A 19,342-nucleotide genomic window follows, 5' to 3' on the forward strand; every position below is an offset into this window, starting at 1 on the left:
ATGGGGACCACCTAGTCTGTGGGTTAGATTCACCCACCTATTTTTAAACATTAGAGGAGCTTAGTATTTCCCACATCCAGATATTCAGGTAAGAAATATATAAGCCCCTCCCCCTCCAAGGGCATATGTACTCTCGTTAATCACATTGTCAGAATAATGGCTCCATCAATAGACTCCACTCATTGTCTTTCCAATAAACAACCCCTGCGTGAGGTCGATGCTATGTGGTTATTGAAACTATGTTTTTTTTCACTCCCCATCACATTTTTTCTACAATTTTCTCTCTCTATGTCCTTTTTTTCCCAGCAACTTCTGTTCTTCATATATTATTTAAGTCCCTGAGACGATAACAGCACTATTCGCCTTGTATACCTTGTGTGGGGTTTAAAATATAGATAAAAGCAGAAGGTCTGCCTTGAAACATTGGTTGTGACTGTAGCCAGCTTTGTGTAGAGTCTTAAAAATTTGGTATTTCTATTGTATTTTAAATGTTATTTATGTAAATCTTTGTTGTTCTTTTTGTGGTAGTTTTAGATATTTTATTGATTTTTGTTGGGAGCTTGGACATTTTTTTTTTTTAGCTTTTTCACTGTGGTTAACTTGTTTTTTTAAAATAAAAATAGATGAAGACTTAATAAATAAAAATTCTTTTCTTTCTCATGTTGCTACTAAAGCGTGCTTAAATAAAAATGGAAACAAATAATATTAATATAACTATAATAGGAAAATATAATAATAATTACAAAATAAATTCCCTCTCCACCAAAAAAAAGTCTCATTTTAGCTCTAGGGGTCAATCGTCTATACAGCTTCAGAATGTCTAATTTGATCTTTTAAAGGGGTGGTCTGCTCATATAGGGGCAGTATAAAAAAAACTAAATCAGACACTAACAATTATTGGTCTTTTTGGACGGGGGTCTTCTCAAAGGGGTGGTGTTCTGGAGCGCTCTCACTGTGTTTTAGTACAATAGTTTTAATTTGCTACGTGTCCTTATCACCCATTTCACAAATGATGTTTTTATGTAAAAAAATTTACTAGAAGCCAAAACTAGATGTTGCACATATAGCAAAGTGGAGTTAAGAAATGCTCTGTAAAATTTCCCATATTTAATGCATTTTTGGAAATCTAGTATGTGACAATATTTATCTCTGAATTTTTCCATAAAAAATTTGAAAAATATAAAATGAAAAAAATGTTATCCAACTTTTTTTTAATCGCTCCAAATGGTTGGTGAAGCCATGGACAACTACTCCAAGAGAATGCCTCCAGCACACATTCCCTGGCGATTCCGACTGCAGCATAAGAGTTTACCAAAGAGGAAACTTTACCATCAGGACGGTCTTTTTTATATTAGGACAGTCTCCAATAGCCAATGGCATGTTGATTTCAAAAATACCTTTGTAATGCATCTGTATAATTCCACTAATTTTTAAATGTTTCTTTAACATAAGCTGCTCCCTGTCTGCAGAGTACGGTGAGTCATGGCAAATGGCACCATTTGTCTTCTCCATCTCACCTCTCCTCCTCCTCACTGATTTCCCTCCTCCTCTTTCAGCCCCCCCCACCCCACTCCCTACTCCCACTTACATCAACTCACTGCCTCAAACAATTCAAGTTTGATCTGACCTCCTCTCCACAGGACTCACAACATGCTCTGGGTAGGGTGTAGATAAACCTGAACCCTAATAATCTAAGCACATTGTCAGCACACAGCATCTCATAGCACAGAGGAATCATGAAGTTTTACACTGACCACAACGGAGTGATAGGAGCTAAAACAGCAATAAAACTGTGTAAAATTGTAAATTAAGAGGTTAAAATGAGCACTAGGGAATACAATTTGAGGACTTTCTTTCCTTGGCAAAAATCAACATGTTAAGCCATAAAACATGTAACTTATCATAATGTTTTATATTCTGTGAAACCACTGCCTTAGAAGACATCATTACTTGTCCTGGTCTCTTCAGTGAAGACATTTTATTAAAATACCCAATTATCAAAAATTGCTTAAGAATTGCCTAATTCTTGTTTTTCTTATTATTTTCACAGGCTGTCTGATTTCTTTCCTAATGCATATCAAGCAGTCTTAGAAGAACTGATGTAATGATGAATCTTCCTAATGTGTTATTTGTGGGTTGTATCATTTGATATAAAGTAAACCATATGTTTTTGAAATATTTAATTACATATTTTTGTTGTTTCTTGTTTAGTATGTTGCATGTTTGGTGTGCAGAGTGATAGTGAGTGTGAATGATGAACCAATGGGGTACAGGTCACACAACATAAATATATGGCTTTGTAGGTGTCCTAACTCATTAATATGCCTCTATTTAGAAATTGTCATTTTTACTAATATGCAATTAGGATTTTTGTGTACCATGGTCATGGGTGTGTGGTAAAGTTCCAGGTTCAGATTTCATGTTCTACCTAGTTTCAATGTCCACCTCTTCTCACACAGCCATCCTTGATATTGCCCTGCTATCCAAGAAAGGGTGCGTTGAACACATTGGGGATGGGCCGGGGCAACCTATCTACTGGGGGCATGTGCTGGGGCTATCTATCTACTGTGGACATGTGCTGTGGCTACCTATCTACTGGGAGCATGTGCTTGGGCTATTTATCCCCTTATCTACATGTGCTGGGGATACGTGTAAACTGGGGGTATGTACTGAGGCTACTTATCTACTGGGGGCATATGCTGGGGCTCCCTATCTACTGTGGAAATGTGATGTGGCTGCTTATCTACTGGGATCATGTGCTGGGGCTACTTATAAACTGCAGACATGTGCTGTGGCTACCTATCTACTGGGGGGAATGTGCTGTGGCTACCTTTCTATTGGGGGCATGTGCTGGGGCTGCCGATCTACTCGAGGGCATGTGCTGTGGCTACCTATTTAATTGAGTATGTGCTAGGGCTCCCTATCTACTGGGGGCACGTGCTGTGGGTACTTATATACTGAGGGCATGTGCTGTATATGTATCAGACATATCCTTCATTATCCTTCACAATCTATTATTGTAGCAATCATTTTAAATGGGTTAAAAACAAACAATCCTAAAACTTTCATCCAAAGAGAATAAATGAGGGAGAAAGTAACTTCTCACTTCTCCTTCTACTACGGTTTCGACAGAACTCATGATTGTAGTCGGTTGCGAATGTAAAAATTCAAAATAAAGCTAAGACTGAAAATTGTTGCCAATATATCTAATAGTATCATTCAGCGTCCTGAGACACAAGCCCGGGAACAGTTTTGCTGAAATCTTTGGAAATACACATTAAATAGTTTGTAAACATAAAAAAAAGAAAACGGCACTCGTTCACTGTTTTGGATATTTCATCTGTGTTGTACGAGTTGCAAACTTGGCCTTGTGTTAGGGAAGAACATTCACTCCCCAAAATCATAAATAACTAATAAACTGGGATTTTATGCTCATAAAGCACCGGGGATCGTGCAGCCATTTGCCTCATACTGTTTGTACCATTTTTCTGCTTTTTATCCTATCCAATAGACTAACAACATTGTTATATATGACCCCTAATTCTATAGATATCATTGGAGATCAAATACTTCCATCATTACAGCAAAATACATACCTGAATGTAGACCTTTACAGCTGGATAATGATCTTTTGCCTCAAGGCTAAAAACACTAGAATTGTGCTTGTACTTCTTAATGCAGAGATCACACAATCTTAAGAACAGAAGTGTCTATGGTTGACCAGACCTGCTGTTCTATCTTTGTGGTATATAAGATTGCCTTTTTTACCCTTAAATGTATTTTACTAGCCGTTTATAATATACTTTTTGAAATAATTGTTGAAGGGGTTGATGGGGTTGTCCCATGAAGACAAATACCCTTTAAGGTGTAATTTTGAGTCTGAGGGGCCCCAATACAAAATCTGTGCCATTCCTCTTGGTTATAAATGTGCTTTAAAAAACTAACATGGCTTATACTTGAGTCTATAAAAAAATTAACACTGTACTCAACATTACGACGCCCCTCGCAGGTCCTCTTTTTGCTCTGGGGGCTCAGGCTGCGTCTTTGGGTTCCTCCGGCTCCTCTTCAGTTCCCAGCCCGATGCTGGCGACACACAAACAATGAAGTCGGCAAGCGGCTGACGTCATTGTGTGTGCCAACCACATGCGGGGACCTGAAGAAAAGCTGGAGGACCCGAAGATGTAGCCGTAGCACCCGAAGCAAAAAGAGGACCTATGGGGGGGCGTCAGAAAGGTGAGTACAGGTTTAGAGTTTGTTAAACACATTTCAACAAGAGATTACAAATATTAAATTATCATAATGATCGAAAGAAATACAGTCTACTATTGGCTTTCTTAGTCTAGTGTTCCACACGTGTTCCCCAATCTAGCTTGTTGTCCATGTATACCCCTAAGTATTTGTAATTTTTGACTTTTTCTACCTCCTCTCCATGATCTTCTGAAGTTGATTACCATATCCTTGGTTTTGGAGATGTTTCACAACATGCCATTTGTCTTACTCCAGTTTGCATATGTAGCCACAGTTTCCCTGTATTCGCTCTCATCACCACCTCTAATGCAACCACCCACTGCCGTATCGTCTGAGAATTTCTGAATAAAGTTATGAGTTATTGTTGATATCAGCAGTGCCAATGCTGAACAGAAGGGGTGCAAGCACTGTACCCTGCGTGGCACCAATAATGCTGACTAACTCCACAGACCACCCATTTCATGAGCCAACTCGCTGTGGTCTACCAGCCAGGCAGTCCATTAACCAGTTTATCAAACTGCAATCCATATTCATTGCGACAAGTTTTTTTCTGAAATACCGCCAGTGCCATGGTGTTGAAAGCACAGCTCAGATCAAAGAATGTGACTCCTCAAGATGGCTGTACATCCAATGAATTAGGTGCATTAGGGCATCTTCAAAACCAAGGCTCGAGTGGTGTGCAAATTGAAGGGGGCTATCATAATGCTCCATCCCCACTAATAAATATTCTAACAATTCTCTCTTCATTGTATTCATCACGCCGTACCGCCCGATATTCATAAACTATTTTTACCTGATAAAAATCTCTTTTTTTTTAATTAGGAGGTTCTTCAGATCCAGGGTAATCCACGGTTTGCTATTTGGGAACACTTTTATTCTTTTTGTCGGGACTGTACTATCATTGTAAATTTAATATAGGCCATTATAACCTCCGTTGCCCTATTCAAGTTGACCTCAAGGTCACTAACCAGCCAATCCCAATCTTTAGTTTGGAAGCACAACTGTAGCTCTTCCTCAGCCTCCCTAGTCCAAAAGCTAACAATACGTTCTTTTAATGGAGCTTTTAGTATAACTGGGCGATATCTTGGCTGGAAAAGGATCAAGCAATGGTCTGACCTGCCTAAAGGAGGTATCAGCCCCTGGTACATTAACATAAGCTATGTCCAAGATCCTATCCCCCATGGTATCCCCCATAGTTGGGCAATTTACCACCTGCCAAAATTTTGGAAACTATTTTAATTGAGTAGTTATAGAATAAATTAATAAATCAAGCAATAGGATACCTAGGCTGAACCTTCCCACCTCGTCCTGCAACACCTCACTAGCTGCCTGTAAGCAAGATGTGGGGGGGATATAAATGACCACCAAAATGACTGCTTGGAATTCACAGGGCAGATAGTATCGCCTTATTACCACTGCCAAAATCTCTATATCCTTGTTGCAGTATTTAACTCTTGTTGTAACCTGATTTTCAGGGCACCAACCTTAGACATCCTGAGTGCACTGAAAGTGGAGGTAGGTTACTCTTGAGCTATGTTTCAGTGGTGAGTGCACCTCAGCACCTTCCCATTTGGTAGATGACTAAACGTTACCCTTAAAGAAAATCAAAACCAAACATGGATAAACCAGGATTGATCCAGGCACCATGATTGTTGAGATCATATGAAAAATGTCCATTGGCCTCTTTCCTTCTAAAAACAACTTTTATAACTATGCTGATGAGCCAGAAAGGGTCCTGGGGTGGTTCCCAGAGCCCTTCCATGCTGAAGATTCACTGGCTGTTAAATTGTCTCCCCCTCCGATCCTGCTCGGCACTTCCCCTTCCCTCTACCTGATGTAATTTTACTGCTGCACAGGAAGTTTCAGTACACAGGGGAGGGGGAAATGCTTCTTGAATGCTGCAACAGCCTGTGAATCTGCAAAACAAGGGAACCGCCTCATTAGCATAGAAGATTGCACAATGCCCGGATTTATGAGTAAGTGTCCCTGGTTATTATGCTTCAGTTTGATGGTAAAATTTCCTTTTAAGGAGATTTCCACCTTGAAAACATCTCCTTGACCATTAGAGAAGCATCTGAAAATGAGTAAGCACATTACTTATCTTATTTTACATTTACACTTCATTTCTATGTGAAGAATAGAATGAGTTACATGTAGAGGCTTAATTGTTTCTGTAACTCCCAAAATAGAAATTTAAAGGGCTTTTCTGACTTGAAGAAATAACTTAGGGGCGGGCTATTTAAAAAAAAAAAAGTGTACTTACCTCCTCCGCTGCTGCTGATGTCCCGCACCATGATCAGTCTCATCTGTGTCCCAGTTTGTTTACAGGGGGTTTGTTTACTGGGGGCTGGAAGCTCCCATTTGACACCATCTCCCAGCGACCTACAATGCTAAGAGATAGGCCGGCCGGAAGCTCTCTGTGCGCGGCTTCTGTGCCGTTGTAAACAAACAGGGGCACGGATCAGAGGGACCGCAGCGCAGGACATCAGCAGCACCGGATGAGGTATTGTTTTTAAATACGTTATTTCTTAAACTTGGATAACCCCTTTAATAGCACTGCCTGCTGCCAGTCATTTTGCTTTCCATGCTATTGGTCTAATCCTTCCCTTGGATAGATGTGGAGGAGAAGGACCATTGTTCAAATATAAAAAAGTGTCCTATTCTATACAGCAGTGTCCATAAAAGTCTTGGAAATTCTTGAAGGGATTTTCCACTTTTCTAAAGAAAAACAAGTCATAAGATTGCTGTACATTGTTTAGATTACAAGACTTGAATACAAGTTCAGGCCTTTGAACCTGATATTTTTGGATCTGGCTTTTTTCTGGCACCAAATCAAATCTGAATCTTTTCTGATTCACTTCGGACAAAATGGGGACTAGCGCGATGAGCATTTGGGACACCAGGATCAAGATGTACATGCAGTAGCAATAACAGGACAAAACTATAAATCATCTTGTGTTCCCCCAGTAGCTGTAAGTCTGTTATGTATCTTTTTCGCTCCTTCTGTTGGCCACTGTTGGCCCTTTCCTTACATTGTAGACGCTGACCCGATGATCTATGTGAAAAATGTATAAAACCTTTTATTCTCAATAAAAACACAGTTAAATTAAAAAAAATATAACTCAAAGAAAATTAGTAAAAAATTATATGTTTAATTCCAGGACAACTGGAGTGTCAGGCTTGAGGGTTGTGGATCCACTGGACCACTGCAGACGATGACTCAAGCCACTACCTGGGACCGGAGTTTAAGTGGTACCAGGTTTTCACCAGAGCCCGCCGCAAGGCGGGTTAGACAAGCTGCGACGTGGTATCACCAGGTCGTTCCTCAGGCGTGACTTGTCTGCAGTGGCGGCCAAGGTCGAGGTACAGAGACGGCAAACAATCTCGTGGTCTAAGTCCAGGCACAAGGTCAGGGCAGGCGGCAGAGATGCAGTCCGGTCCGGGGTCAGCAACAGGAGGTCCAAGCAGTAGGGTGCGGGAACACAGCACACAGGACAGCAACACGGAGGAACACTGGTACACGGGAACACGGAGGGAGTCAGGAACACAGGAGACACTGGAACGCAATGACACTGGAATGCAGGCAAATTGCAACAGAGCTTTCTCTAAGGCTATGAGGCACAAAGATCTGGCAAGAGTGTAAGGAAGGTGCAGGGTTTTTAAAGGGGAAGTGATCAGCCAGTGCACCAATTAGCGGTGCACTGGCCCTTTAAATTTCCTGAAGGTGCCATGCACGCTCCCTAGGAGGCGGGGACGCGCGTGACCGGAACTTGGCAGCGATTCCGGAAAGGGGAGAGGTGAGCACGGGTGAGCCCGCGACCCGCGATATGGGTCGCGGGACCACCCGTGACATGGAGCAACATTGGTTCATATGATTTGATCTGGATCTGAACCAAAATTCAACAAAGATTCTTTAAATCAAATTGTGGATGATTTCCTTACCTGCACTTTTTATGTGCAGTTATGGGGAAGTGTCTATCAATCATCAGATCTTCTGAGATATGGAAAAATTAAATCGCAAAATGCATTTAAGCATGACACATCCTTGGCATTCCCTCAAGAGAAACATTTTCCATCATACAAAGCATATTCATGAGATTGCTCATTAGTTTGCTCATCTCCTATAGGTTTTCAGTGAGCCACAAGGTATGAAGTCATGTATACATTCTACACATAGATGCAGTCGCTCTTAGAACAAGATCTAAGACAGGTGACATGTGACACACAAGACATTGTATTATGTTTCTGCCAAGAGGATCTGACACCACCTCACATCAATGAAGGTGCATAGCTACTGCTGCCAGGATATCCTTTTCATTGACGAAGAACAACTATCCAAACTCAATCCGACTTGCTCATATCCTGAGGGTTATCTGACCTGAAGAAAAGCAGGTGTGAATAATAGGTAAGAATGTACCGTTAAGAAAAGTTAGGCTGGATTCCTACCGTAGAACAGCGGGCACATGGCGGCGTCCCTCTCCATAGGGCCCCGTCCCTCTCCATAGGGATATATTGTGCATAGGGTACAGAGTGGTACTGTACCGCACCAGTAGGGCGCTGTGCGCCCATTGCTGTCTATGGGGGGGGGGGCGTATAACGGCCATATATACGTCAACCTTATATATGCTCCCCATACGGCTGTCTGAATGTAGCCTTACTCCTCTTCTTTTGGTCACTCAACTCCTGGTTTGGACATTAAAAACTGCATCTGAAAAATCTGCGCCAAAAGCTGCGCCAAGAAAGGGTTGTGTGCAACAAAATTGTGGTGCAGGCACTTCTTAAATACCTGTACAAGCAGTTTGTACCTAAAAGAATTGCGCAAAATCCAACTGAAAACTGGCGCAAGGCCCAATGGAGCTAATTTACTAAGGGTCCGCGTACGCACTTTCGTCAGATTTTCCAATGTTTTCTGGTTTTGCTCGGCTATGACAGATATTTAAGAGGGGATTGTGTGGCATGCAATCGGATATTGGCGCAGCTGCACTGGCTTTAATGAAACGCAAATTGGGCGGCGTGGCATCAGATGATCCGACAGATTTGGACTGAGCGCGGGATTTAACTTTCAAAGTGTGTCGCAAGACCAAGCACTTACATGCAACACGAAGAAGAAGGTGAATTCTGTCGGACCTGAGCGGGGAAGCGGCACATGCAGGATATCGGGTGCACAATCTTAGTGTATAGCGGCACAGTGCATGATCGTCGGACAATGCACTTTCAGTGAACTCCTCCGGACGGGTAAGTAGATGTGCCCCAATGTCTCCTGTTACATTATTTTGCTACATACGCTACTCCACTGCCCGCTGTCCGAGGTGCTGAAATCATCACCTAAGTAAATGAATGATAGTAGAAGATATGTGGCACATGAAATAAAACCAGCTTCATGCATTATAGTTTAAGATCATTTGTTGATGAAAGTTTTTTTAGACAAAGGATCTGGGGAAGCTGCAATTCGCAGAGACAAGACAGAAGCATCTGCTTAGCACTCAGGAGAGCGGAAATGTGTGGAGGTGTAAGACTGATCCTAGTAGGAAAAGAAAAATCACCTGGATTTCTGCACTGCCTCAGGCAAACCAGCAAACATCAAGAAGTTAAGAGGAACACATGTACAGTCAACAAAAAGAGAAGTCTATTCCAGGGAGAGACGCGAGGATAAACCAAGCTCACATTGCAGCACCCCGGGATGTTTGTTTTGCACTTGATAGATGATTTGTGTATTAGTCAGTGTTTGATTTAGGACATTATCCCTGTGAATACGTAGAGAAAGGTGGATTTAGCATTGGCATGTGTGGTAAGATGAAATCACAAGGAAACCAGCTGCCGCATGAATACCAATGCCCTTATATACTAAAACATTGTAGAAAAGTATCAGAGGAATGTGTTGAGATCATAAAGATGGATACAGTTCAGAGAGCAGTTTTCACTGCTAAGATTCAGACCATGTGCCAGCTCACAACCTCTGAATGTCACTAAGGATTCACCCATATGAACGTTTGGGGGATGAATGCAGAGATGCATGCGATTACACAGAGGCTGACAGAGCTCTGCGCTATCTCACAGATATGTGCCTGCCTCCCCCTTCGCCCGGATCACTTATCTCCTTGTAGCTTGTAGTTTGCAGCTTCTCTCTGCTCACTATGTGCTGGCAGGAAGTGAATCAGTGAGTGTCAGTGTGAGCTCCATGGAGGGGGCATGGCTACAGGCTCAGAGCAGAGAAACACAGAATCTCAGTAGCACAGAGTCACACAGAAATCCAACAAGTCAGTAGTTACAGAGTCGTGTCTAGGGGCAACTGAAATTGTGTACAGCAGGAATACACAGGAAGTTAAAGACAAAGTCATAAATATGATCTTTATCTGCAGCTCACATTCCCCACTATGGGGAAGGTTTATTCAATTGTAGGGGAACAAACCAGGGCTTAAACTACATATTCATACTTTGCCCAGATAAATAATACTGGATGGTTTATCTGGAGTAGTCTACTTTAGCCCAGCTATTAAGTGGTCTAGTTGCCCAGTATATTCGCCCCCCATACATTATTGTGAATGAACACTTAGTGACATCCAGAGGTTGTGATCTAGCACATGGTCAGGATCTAAGCCGATGAGAACTTTCTGCCACACCCACTGTATTTTCTGGCGGCACAGACTAAGCCACACCCCCTTTCCATAGGCCAAGTTTTTCAGTGTAGTCAATGGGGCACATTTACTTACCCGGCCGCTGGAGTTCACAGAAAGTGCATTGTCCGTCTATAATGCTGGGTGTGGAGATTCACTGAGATTGTGCGCCTGAAATCATGAATGTGTCGCTTCCCCACTCAGGCCCGACAGAGTTCACCATCTTTTTTGTGGTGCATCTTAAACATAGGGTGTGCGACACAATTTAAAAGATAAATACGGCGCTCGGTCCGAATTAGTTGGACTGTCCGATGGCACGCTCCCTAATTTGTATTGCATGGAAGTGAGCGCAGATGTGCCACAAAAAAGTTTGCCACAATCTAAGCGCACACACTTCTCAAATACCTGTGCAAGACGTTTTAGCCCCAAAAAAGGTGAACAGTCGGACAAAAGTGCACAAGGCGACCTTTAGTAAATGAGACCTAATGGGGGTCATTTACTAAGCCCTGAATTGTTTCTCGTCGCGTTTCCCGAATATTACCGTTCTGCGACGAATTGCCCCGGGTTTTTGGCGCACTCGATCGGATTGTGGCGCATCGGCACCGGCATGCACGTGACGGAAATCAGGAAGCCTGGCCGTTGGAAAACCCGACGGATTCAGGAAAACCGCCGTATTTTTTTTAAAAAAATGTGTCGCTTGACACGCGCTTATCTGCACCCAGCAACGGATGGTGAACGCCAGTGAACTCCGACGGACTTCAGCGCAGCAGCAACACCTGGTGGACATCGGGCGCACGACCTTAGTGAATCGCCAGAAGACCCGAATCCTCACAGAGAACCCGCTGCTGGATCGCGAATGGACCGGGTAAGTAAATCTGCCCCATAGTGTCTATGCCAGAATTCTTGCGTAGACAGAGTGATAAATATCCTACTATGACTTTAACTGTCTTCATCTGGTTCCATTGGTCACGGAACCATTAATCATCATGCTTTTTCCTTGCCAAACAATATATTACTGTACTACATGTTACATTTATATGTTTTTTTGCTACAAGCTAGGCATTTGTTATGATTATATTTTATAAATGTATCTATTTGTATTTTAACTTCTTGTTCATTGCTTTGATTGATGTATGCATCTACCTATCAAGGCAAGAGATAATAATAGGAATCCCCTTGATGTACTTCCTCTAATGGAAATGAGGTTATTGGGGTACACCAGCGTATAATAGCCCCGAGGATCATCACACACAGCCGGGTACATGAAGATGCTCCATCCTCTTGATGTATCCAGCAGGGGAGTTTATTTCTACGCCCATCCCTGTTTAGAAATAAACACGGCCGGTGAATTTTCATGTATGAAAGGCCCGGGGATAGGAAGGCCTTGTGCCGGCCCACTCCCAGCCATTCCCCACCTTCATGCCCCTCCACACCTCCCTGGCGTGGAGGTAGGGTAAAGGGGGAAATAATCACAAGTGCTACTGGCTCCCTGTTAAATACCCCCTATGTATCATTCTCTAAAATGGCACATAAATAAGAATGTACTATGCCTTTTTTAATATTTAAACATGAAAAAAAATCTTGTGAATGGAACCGAAATGCGTAGATTTGATTTAATAAATGAGAAATTAGAAAATGTGCTGCTTCTGTGGATCTCTCTTGGAAATATCCTTCCAATGGCTGCTACTTTGGACGCTGACTTTGTGGAGACCCCCACTGCATGCTTCACTTCCTCTGATTTTACATACTATATGCCTGCCATACAAAATACTCCAAGGGTGAGCACAATACTTTACCGATATATACACCATTGTACCTATTCTGCATTTGGATCTTGTGCAGGGACGTAACTTGAGGGGGTGCAGAGGTTGCGGTCGCATCTGGGCCCAAGAGGTTTAGGGGCACTTATGGTGTCACTTTCCCATATGAGAAGACTATTACTATAAACCATACATTATAGTCGGGGGCCTGGCACAGACTTTGCACTGGGGCCCAACAGCTTCTAGTTACGCCACTGATCTTGTGCCCTTTTACTTCTCTTCCCCCCATACTCACTTGCTGACGTACTATAGCATTTAGTCCAAACTCTACCTGATATCACTAAGAAGCCTGGGAACTTTGGGAAAGTCCCTTTAAAGGGGTTTGGCCAAACTCGGCTTCACTTATGAAATGAACCACAAATAATAATAATGTTTACCTGATCCATTTGCTTTAAGAAGCTCTGACACTGTGTCCTGGCCGCTCTTCAGTGGATGGAGGCCACTTACAGGTCATACTTACCAATGTGTTAAGCTAAGAAAAGCAAAGGAAGGACCCATCTACACATCTGCCCCATGAATGAGGATGAAATCAGGAACCACATCCTCTAGTTTTAGCCCTTCAAAGATACAAGGAATACAATGAGTAAAAGTTATCATATCTTAAAAGATGAATTTACAAAAACATCCAAGTAAATGAATAGTCTTATCATTATTGGAAATATTCGGGCAATGTGAGAAGGTGATGTTTACTGTAGAGCCAAGTCTTCATTCATATGAATGTGCGCTAGTTTTATGATGCCAGTTACTCTGCTTCCTGCGTCTTGTGAAGTCAGAGGTGTCAGAAGAAGTTATTGATTGAGTCTGGGATCTGAGGACCACGGCAGTCCAGTTCTCTCATATGCAACCTTCATTCTCTCGCTGCTGCACTAGAATCAGGATTTCATTCCCAGAACTCATTATTTAATTCTCTCCCTTACTTTTTATTTCTTATGCCCATTTGGGGATTCCTGACAAAACTATTGCAAGCATGACTCAATTGATTGGATTGCAACTAGCTCGGATCTTCTGAGGGATGAAGAGTGGCTCCAATGGATAATTCACAAAGCAAATCGAAAGGAGGCAAAGAAATCAATGGTGTAACTCATCAAGGAAACGTGGAAGAATTCATCGGAAAACAGGAATATAAGATAGCTGAGAGTAATTGATATATCATTGTATATACCACAAAATAAATAGTGTTATAAAGTACATTGCACTTTCGTTGCTCGTACTGCTGGGACCCCGGTTGTCCTTTATCCAGCAATGGGACAACCAGAGGCAGATATTGTCATCCGAGCTCCATTGACTACATTTCAATTTAGTATTGGTGTTCGCTAATGGAAGAAATTTGTACTGGGTTGTATTGGATGTATTGTTTTCTTAATTGTGTATGTTTTGCGTTGTTTTTGCACAGTTGCTGTTGCAACTTTCTATTGTGTCAAAAGAATATAGGACAATGTAAAATCACTTACACATAGACCCTGCTTGCACCAAATTGATTCAACTTGCGTAGCCAAGGTTTTACAATAGGACTGAATTCATGTACAGGCGGCCCCCCTAATTAAAACACCCAACTTGCGGACGACCCTTAGTTACAAACGGTCATCTGGATGTTGGTAATTTACTGTAATTTACTTAATTTAGCCTTGGGCTACAATAAACAGCTGTAACAGTTATCACAGGTGTGTGTAATGAAGCTTTATTGTTAATCCTGGTTCTTATGACAACCCAACATTTTTAGAATTCAATTGTCACCGAGACCAAAACAAATTTGAGTGGAGTTACAATTATAAAATATACAGTTCCGACTTACATACAAATTCAACTTAAGAACAAACCTATAGACCCTATCTTGTACGTAACCTGCATGTATTATGACTTTCCATTTAGGCTCGAAGGGAGAGATTTATCAGAAGTTTCTGAGATAAAACTGTTCTAGTTGCCCATGAAAAGTAATCAGATCTCAGGGCAACAGCTCTGCTCTATGAGGCTTATGATAAATCTCCCCCAAAACGCCACTTAAAGGACATTCGCCACCAAGATAAGGGATTGTAAACCAAGCACACTGACATACTGGTGTGTTCCCTCTCTGGCAGGATCTGCTGATTTCTTCTAGCTTCTTATGCCTCTGTGGGTTTTTTTTTTTTTTTACAAAAAAAGGCTTTAATATTTATGCCAATGAGCCCAGGGGGGCTCCAGGGTCAGTTGACAGCTATGGAGCCTGGAGCCCCTCAGGTTTATTCAAAGTCTTTTTTTGTAAAAAAGAAGGGCATGAGAAGCTAAAAAAAAGAGTGGATTCAGCCAGAGGGGGCACACACCAGCATGTAGGTGTGCTTGGTTCTTAATCCTTCATCCTGGTAGTAGATTTCCTTTAATGAATCTGAGGGCAGCGGAGCTACAAAGACAGTCATAGAACTATTGTAATGTCTAATGATACATTTACCCCATAGAGCAATGTCTGTCTACTTCTCAAAATATAATTCTTAGCATGAGACTCTGGTTTGAGTTCTGGTTCTAAACCCTGGTCTACCAGTCATGTGATACAAGAGTTTAGCATGCAAAGGAATTACACAACGTGTTTGAGGGAATTAGAAATATCTTCACTTCCCTATTGGTGCTTGTGTTGTGGATCTACACACTGTCCAGGGACATGACACTGCTGAACAAACACAGGCCTCAGCAGTGACCTCCACATTAAGGGCACGGCACTGACTGACCTCATGAGTGCGGCCATCTGAATAATGGATACAGCCCCTGAGATGTAACCACATTTCTTGCTTGTTTCTTAATATTAGTTTCGCTGTAGAATAGGATAGAGATAGTCATTGATATCGCTCATATCTTATGGAATGGGACAAATTGGAAGGGGGGATCACATGGTTTACGAATGGGACATTTTGCTAAAACATTAAGCGCTCATTTGGTCACTTGGTCGACAACCAAAATTGTAAATGGGAAGATTGCTTCTTTGATGCTGACACTAACATTACTCTATCTTTTCAATTGACTGAAAATCTGCATGATATTATATTCAAACTCTCCTAGTGGGTATTCACTATGCCTCATAGGGGTCCAGAGAACCCACTTTAAGTCTTCAATATGATAAGAGCGGATCAATAAAAGGATTAGAAACGACGCCGGGCATTTGTGGATGTATAAGACCATTTCATTGTCATTGTAACTGAGGATGTATAAGACATTGGGGCACATTTACTTGCCCCTCCATGTGCGTTCCCCGATCCGGAGTGTCCAACTAGAATGCACGTCTGCCACGATTCAAGAAGATCTTGCCCCTGATTTCCTGCATGCGTCGCTTCCCCGATCAGGTGCGCCGTAGTTCACCTCCTTCTTCCCTATGTATGTAAGCGCTTGATCTTGCAACCCAAATTGAAAGTTAAATCCTGTGGTTTGTCCGAATCAGTCAGATCGTCCGACGGCCCGCCGCCTGATTTCTGCCGCATGAAAGCCGACGCTGATGCTCCAAAATCTGCGTGCCACACAATCCCCTTCTAAATTCCTGTCCCGGCAGCACAATCCTCGAAAAGTCGGAAAACCCGACAGAAATGCGGCCGCGGGACCCTTAGTAAATAAGCCCCATTGTCATTGTAACTGAGGAAGAATCCTGTATGGATTTGAAAAGCGTTTTACTAGCTGTTTCTACTTTTTGGATCTTAATCGGAGGATTCTAATCGGAGGATTCCTTTTATTGATCCGCTACTTCATCTCAGCGTGCCTGTCCGAGTACTTCCGCACATACAGCCATACCTAATCATCGTATTAAACGTTCAGTTCTGGTTGTACCAACAGTACAACTCAATAAGGTGAGCACAGTTAAGATTGAATTCTCACTTTGATTACTGACAATACTCATATGTGGCGCCCCCGCTTGTCTTCCTGTCCCCTTTTTTGCATAATATGATACAGAGAAAATACATTTTCTTCAACAGAAGTTATTGGGAGTCATTTATCTTATTTCCCCTTCCCTGAGCTCTTTTAGCGCCTTTTGTGAGTTTTTTTTTGCACCTGTTTTGTCTTTGTCTAATAAAGTTTTTTTTTGAGCCTTATTAGACACAAATTTTTAAAAAAAGGTGCAATTTTGTTGCGCAAATCACACCATTGCTTTTCCTAAGCATGGTCTGGACTGGCGTGTTATTGCACAACTATTTGCACCCATATGGGCGCAAATCAATGTTAAATGAGGCACAAACATCTGGAAGCAGGAGAAATACAAAGACAAATTAGGTGCAAACCAGGAAACTGCTACACGGCGAACTCCAACAAACTTCTGGAAAAAGGGGCAAAAAATTGCAGTAATAACCCAATGTGCTCAAAAAGTCACTAAAATACAATCAAAAAAGATGCATCAGACTAGGATAAAAGACCCCAATTATGTGGATTACATAACATTTTTTATTATTTAATGGAGCGGTGGTTTGTATGAATGACTCCCAATCCATTCAATTAAATGATGGTTTCCCCAGTGTTGACATTCATCCCCTTTACATTGAATTCATTTCTAATCTTTGGGGGCTCTGACTGATGGATCTTCCAATGTTCATGGTAATGGGACCTGCCAGTGCCCCATGTGATTGGTGATGTACATGCTCGACTTATATGGGACTATTGGAGTGATGCTAAAAGTCAAACAGAAGTGTGCCCCACCACAACATTACATAGTATCATAGTATCATAGTATATAAGGCTGGAAGGAGACGCAAGTCCATCAAGTCCAACCTTTAAGAATTAAATAAATGTTTTATCCCCATAACCCGTGATATTTTTTCTCTCCAGTAAGGCATCCAGGCCTCTCTTGAACATGTACATAGAGTCCGCCATAACAACCTCCTGCGGAAGAGAGTTCCATAGTCTCACTGCTCTTACAGTAAAGAACCTTTGTCTATGGTGATGGTAAAATCGCCTCTCCTCTAGGCTTAGAGGATGCCCCCTGTCTATGGTGATGGTAGTTCCCCCATTCCCCTAATAATCCTGGTTGCTCTCCTCTGCACCCGTTCCAGCTCTACTATATCCTTTTTATACACTGGTGCCCAAAACTGTACACAATATTCCATGTGTGGTCTGACCAGGGATTTGTATAAGGGCAGAACTATGTCTTTATCATGAGAATCTATTCCTCTCTTGATATATCCCATTATTTTGTTTGCTTTAGCAGCAGCCGCCTGGCTCTGGGCACTAAAATTAAGTTTACCATCCACCAATACCCCCAAGTCCTTTTCAGCTTCAGTTTTACTAAGTAATTGGCCGTTTAGAACATAATTATACTTCCAGACCCCCATTTTCCAGTACTTCCTATTGTAGATACACTATAGCAAAAAAACCTTTAAAGTATGAACCTCAATATTTTTTTAATAATAATTAAAAAAAACGGTATTCAACTGAACTTTCATTACGACTCTTCTACTTCCTACCCAGGGCAGACGCTTGTAAGTCGTCTACCTACAATCGACCAAATCACCGCTTCATCCCCGTGCAGGATTACACTCTGCACCGCGCTCATTTCTATAAACGCACATGTTGCTTCGTTTACCGCTACCCCTGTGTTAACACAGTTATGAAAATATATTTCCCCCGCAGTGCTAATGATAGGAGACAGATGGCATGTTTAATTCTTGCCGTTGTCTGTTGTCTTTCTAAACAGTGATAAGAATTGTCTGACAGGGGCGAAAAATACCACTGAACGGGAGCCGGAGCTGAGAAAGGAAGGGAACGTATATATATTTTCCTTTCTCGCCAAAAAAACTCCTTCACATTTTCTACTAATAAGGTCACGGAGGGAGAACAAAAACTGTTCAATTATTAATTGACAATATCATTATGTGTCATAGCAGTGTGTCTGAAAGAGCCGGGGTAGCTGGTCTGTGCAGTGTAGGCTCGCTCGGCACAATAGCGCAGTTTTGATTAAATATTGATGTACACTAATTGGCTACAGGGTCTGAGGATGGAGCAAAGCTTTGTAGGGATCATTTGTATTCCTGCTTTGGAAAAGGAAAAAACAAAACCAGCATTTTCACATTTCAATCACCTACCTGCTCATTTTCCTACCCTCAATCTTTCCCCAATTGCTTTATTCCCTAGTGTGTTCGTATTAACATAGCGTTAACCTTGCCATATTTCCTAAAGCACTCAGAATCTGCTGACATCCCTGTACTATTAGGGAAACCAAGAATAGCTTCCTTTCACATTGGGACGGCACCATGTCTTTGTTAATTGCCCTCCTTCCCCTTTTAACCCGACATACTGCCTTTCACACAGAGCTATGAGAGGAGCGGAGCTCAAGTCATTTCTTCATCAGCCATTAAACTGACAATGGAAGTAAACAAGTCATGATGAACAAATGTAGGAAACCCGGGACACAGAGTCAATGAGATACTGAGGAAGACATTAGCTCTTAAAACTGGAGAGTGGATGGTAATATAGCTCACATCAATCCATAATAAAACAACGTTTACATTGAAAAAACTTAGTGCTAAACCCCACCCCCAAGGAGCACGCCAAAGCTACTTAGGTAAATCTTAGAAACCCAGGACACGGAGTAAATGATACAATGATGAAGACATTTGACTTTAAAACTAGAGTTTAGATGGTGACTTAGTTCAGATCAATCGATAAGTGACAACATTTAAATAAAAAAAAAATCAGCATAAAGTTCCACCCCCAAGGAAC

This window comes from Engystomops pustulosus, chromosome 9 (genome assembly GCF_040894005.1).
Source record: "Engystomops pustulosus chromosome 9, aEngPut4.maternal, whole genome shotgun sequence".
NCBI classification, from domain to species: Eukaryota; Metazoa; Chordata; class Amphibia; order Anura; family Leptodactylidae; genus Engystomops; species Engystomops pustulosus.